Below are 5,000 nucleotides of genomic sequence, written 5' to 3'. Positions count from 1 at the left end.
CTGATACACACAAACTCTAACAGGAGAGAGAGAGAGAGAGAGAGAGAGAGAGAGAGAGAGAGAGAGAGAGAGAGAGAGAGAGAGAGAGAGAGTAATAACAATAACACTAATCCAATCAAGCAAATACACCTTCCCTAAACCTTATCTAACATTCTCTTTAATCTCACACCCTCACTCTCCCCTCTCCCTCTCTCCCTCTCTCTCTCTCTCCCCCCGTCACAAAACGCCTCCCCTACAGACACAAGTGAGGCAGCGTCACCACACGTCACAAATCCCATATGCTGGTGTAATCCCCCTTCCCCCTTTCTCCCTTCTCCCTTCCCCTCCCCTCCCCCTTCCCACTCCCATCCTATCTCCTTCTCCTCCCATCACCCCCTCCTCCTCCTCTATGATGGGATTACTCAACGCATAATTCGCATGGGAAGGTCGAGAAGGGAGGAGGAGGAGGAGGAGGAGGAGGAGGAGGAGGAGGAGGAGGAGGAGAAGGAGGAGCAAGTTGCGTTGGTTGTGAGGAAAAGGAAAGGAATGGAAGGAAGAGGAGGTAGTTGATGGAAAGGAGGAGGAGGAGGAGGAGGAGGAGGAGGAGGAGAAGGAGGAGGAGGAGGAGGAGGAGGAGAAAAGAAAAAGAAGGAAAAGAAAAAAATAACAATGAATGAGGATGGGAAAGAGAGAAAGGAGTGAATAAAAGACAGACAGAGAGAAAGAAAATAAAACTTAATGAGAGAAGAAAAGAAGAAAAAAATAAGGAAGTGGAGGAGAGAGAGAGAGAGAGAGAGAGAGAGAGAGAGAGAGAGAGAGAGAGAGAGAGAGAGAGAGAGAGAGAGAGAGAGAGAGAGAGGAAAGGGTCAGACACGAAGAAAAAGAAAGAGAGAAAGAGAAGGGGGAAGAAAGTGCATAACGGAGACTTTACTGAAGGACAAGAGGAAACGAAGGAATGGAGAGAGAGAGAGAGAGAGAGAGAGAGAGAGAGAGAGAGAGAGAGAGAGAGAGAGAGAGAGAGAGAGAGAAAGGAAAGGGAAAGAAGGAAGGGAAATGATGCAGGAAGTCAGAGAGAGAGAGAGAGAGAGAGAGAGAGAGAGAGAGAGAGAGAGAGAGAGAGAGAGAGAGAGAGAGAGAGAGGGGAGGCATAATCCTGCTTCAGAGGGGAAAGAGAGAGACCCTAACACATTTATTTATCTTTACCGACACAGAATGTTGGGCATCACAAGACGAGAGAGAGAGAGAGAGAGAGAGAGAGAGAGAGAGAGAGAGAGAGAGAGAGAGAGAGAGAGAGAGAGAGAGAGAGACGGAAGAGGGGGAACTAAACGGCAAGAAAAGAAAAAGAAAAAAAAACAGAAGCGAAGGGTAGCAGAGTACAAAGAAAAATAAACAATACATAAAGAAATAAAAAAGAAACAAGAGGAAGAAGCAAGAGAAAGAGAAAGTGAAAGAAGAGGAGGAAGAGGAAGAGGAAGAAGAGACGTCAGTGTAGATTAGCAAGGCACCAAAGGAGAAGAGAGAGACAGAAGAGAGAAGAGAGAAAGAGAGGAAGAGGGAGGAAGGAAAAATAAAGGGGAGTTTAGATGGGAGATGAAGCAGGGAAGAGAGGGAGGGAAAGGAGGGAAAGGAGGAGGGAGGGAGGGAAGGGAGGGATGCCGAAGATGGGCGTAAAGGGAGGGAAGGATTAGAGGCTTTATGGGAGAGGAATGCCTAAGAGGGGGAGAGAAGGGAGAGGAGGGCAGAGAGAGAGAGAGAGAGAGAGAGAGAGAGAGAGAGAGAGAGAGAGAGAGAGAGAGAGAGAGAGAGAGAGAGAGAGAGAGAGAGAGAGAGAGAGAGAGAGAGAGAGAGAGAGAGAGAGAGAGAGAGATGTAGAGGAGGGAAAGATGGAAGAGGAATAGGAGAGAAAGGAGAGGAAGAGGGCAGAGAGAGAGATGGAGGAGAGAAGGGAAAGGAGGAGAGAGAGATGTAGAGGAGGGAAAGATGGAGGAGAAGGAGGAGGAGGAGGAGGAGGAGGAGGAGGAGGAGGAGGAGGAGGAGGAGGAGGAGGAGGAGGGGCAGAGAGAGAGATGGAGGAGAGGAGGGAAAGATGAGAGAGAGAGAGAGAGAGAGAGAGAGAGAGAGAGAGAGAGAGAGAGAGAGAGAGAGAGAGAGAGAGAGAGAGAGAGAGAGAGAGAGAGAGAGAGAGAGAGAGAGAGAGAGATTACTAATTCCAGAGAAGAAACATCAAAACATAAGGAAGATATCTTTGCATTGCTTCACTTAAAATATTTCTAATACGAATAGAAACCAATTAAGAAAACAAACATGGGTATAGGAGGAGGAGGAGGAGGAGGAGGAGGAGGAGGAGGAGGAGGAGGAGGAGGAGGAGGAGGAGGACAAGTAAAAGAAGAAGAAGAAGAAGAAGAAGAAGAAGAAGAAGAAGAAGAAGAAGAAGAAGAAGAATGACAGCACGTAGGAAACTGGCAAGGAGAAAACTGGGGAGGAAAATGAGGAAGAAAAAACGAAAACTAAGAAGAAAAGAATAAGGAAGACAGAATCAGAGCACAGAAGGAAATATGAAGTAGAAGTAGAAATACAAAGAGAAGAATGATAAAGAAGAGGAGAAGAAAAGGAAGAAGATGAAGACACAATGTAAACAAACAGAAGTAAGAAAGGGAAGAAGAAAATTATGATAATGACGATGAGGAGAAAGACACTAAAGTAGGAGCAGAAGGAAGAATAGGAAGAACAACATTAACAGAAGTAAGAGGAGGAGGAGGAGGAGGAGGAGGAGGAGGAGGAGGAGGAGGAGGAGGAGGAGGAGGAGGAGGAGGAGGAGGAGGACACACTGAACTATAAACACTTAAAAGTAAGAAAAAGAGAGAGGATGAAAAAAAATAACTATAACCACGAAAATGAAGACATACAAGTAATAGGAAGAATAGGAATAAGAAAAAGGAGGAAGAGGAAGAGGAGGAGGAAGAGGAGACACTGAAGTAAAACCAATAAACAGAAGAAACAGGAAAAAAAAAAGAATCATTAAAACCACGACAAGGAAGAGTTCAAAATACGAGCAGGAGAAGGAGTAAGAATAGGATAAGTAGCAGGAATAGTTAGGATGAGGAGCAGGGATAGTAGCAACAAGAGGAGGAGGAGGAGGAGGGTAACCTGCTCATCATAAGGGCAAGTTAATCCAGCGGCCTCGTCCTCTGCTTAATAACGTCTCCAATATACCGGGGAGCAGGGCGAGGCGGAGGCAGCAGGGCGCTCATCTGCATAAGTTATCACCACAAGTATCATCATCCATTACCGCGGGCTGGGGCGACACACTCCTGCGGGCGGGGGACCTCAGAGGGCGTGGTGCGGGCGTGGGAGGTAATCAGTAGCGCTGTCTACGTGTGAAATGGGTGTGAGGGGCTATGTGCTGTGTGTGCATGGGTGTGTGCGTGTGTTTTGGTGGTGTTGTATGGCTATGTATGGGTGGTTCTCATGTATGGTTGTGTATGGGTGTATTGGATGTGAGTATGGCTGTGTATGGGTGTATTTGATGTGAATGAGGCTGTGTATGGGTGTATTTGATATGAATGAGGCTGTGTATGGGTGCATTTGATGTGAATGAGGCTGTGTATGGGTGTATTTGATGTGAGTATGGGTCTGCAGGTGTGTTTTGTTGGTATGTATGGTTGTGTATAGGTGGGTGTATTTAACAGAGTCGCTATGGTTATGTGTATGGTTGTGGAGGTGTGTTTTGTTGATACTGTCAGTGTGTATGGGTGGGTGTATTTAATGGAAGCGGGTAAGCTTATGTGTGTACAGTTCAAGTGTATTGCTGGTATTGCATGCTTGTGTATTTATCGAAGAAAGTACACGAAAAGACTTCAGACACATTACAAGGGACGAACAGCATGTCGGCAGAAGTACGTACAGGTTAGGTTAGGTTAGGTTAGGTTAGTATTACATATGAAAGTGAGAGGAGGAAGAAGACGAGGCAGGTCGAGTAGGAGATGGAAGGACTGCATAGATGACTTGAGAGAGGGTTGAGTGAAGAGGAGGCAGAACACAGAGCCTTACTGAAAAGACTAACAGGGAACAGAGACCCGTTTGAACATGTCAGAGGCTTTAGAAGAAGTATGAATGCATAAGATGGGTTTCGGATGTCGTGACTGGTCTGTAGGCGTGTAGGAGTGACTGGGCGTGTGTGTAAGGGCGTGTGAGGATGTATGAAGGGCGTGGGATTTCCTCTGTGTGTGTGGCATGCAAGAGTGTGGGAAAAATATGGGTGTGTTTGAGTAAAAGTATGTATTTGTGAGTCTATTTGGGTGTGCTTGGGTGCAGGAACGCTTGAGATAGCATGGGTGTGTTGACTTTACGAGTATATGGGCGGTGTGAGTGTGACAGTGAGGGGATGTGAGTGTAAAGTATGAAGGTGACGAACTATGAGAGGTGAGGGAAATGAGGCGTCTAGTGAGTGAGTGAGTGAGCGAATGAGTGAGTGAGTGTGGACACGAGGAAGCTGTGTAATGAGGGATGCTGAAAGGTGAGAGAGGGATAGACAGGCGGGAATGATGAGGGAGTGGAGAGGAGGTAAGGATAGACGGAGGGGTAATAATGTTTAAGAGGAGTATGAGGAAGGATGAGGAGGAGAGGAATATAGGAGAGATGAAGAGGGAGAGGAAGGAGTGAGAGGTGTAAAGACTAACAGTGCATGAGGAGGAGGAAGAGGATGAAAGGGAAAATGAGAGGAACGAGTGAGAGGAAGCTGAAATGAGGAGGAAGGTAAGAGCGTGTGAGAGGAGTGAATGGAAAGAGAGAAAGAGGAGAGGAAGAGATGTTGTAAGAGGGAAAAAAAAAAGGAAGGAGAGGAATAAGTGAAAGACGAAAAAAAGGGAGAAAGAGATAATACGAAGAAAAAAGTAAAGGAGAGAAATAAGTGAAAGGAAGACGAAAAAAAAAAAAAAAGGAAGAGAAACTATGAGGAAAAAAGGCAAGGAAAAGAAATAAGTAAAAATAAAGATATGGAAAAAAGGAGACAAAGAGACAAT

At 46.0% G+C, this 5,000-nt stretch overlaps 1 protein-coding gene across 1 annotated transcript in view; it reads right to left on the bottom strand.

Annotated features, from left to right (window-relative positions):
- The window catches only part of LOC135109664 (histidine--tRNA ligase-like), a 138,229-nt gene that overhangs the window by 57,527 nt on the left and 75,702 nt on the right, over positions 1–5,000 (bottom strand). The window lies entirely within an intron of this gene.

The sequence above is a fragment of the Scylla paramamosain genome, chromosome 19 (genome assembly GCF_035594125.1).
Source record: "Scylla paramamosain isolate STU-SP2022 chromosome 19, ASM3559412v1, whole genome shotgun sequence".
NCBI lineage: Eukaryota > Metazoa > Arthropoda > Malacostraca > Decapoda > Portunidae > Scylla > Scylla paramamosain.
This window is presented reverse-complemented; position numbering and strand designations above follow the sequence as displayed.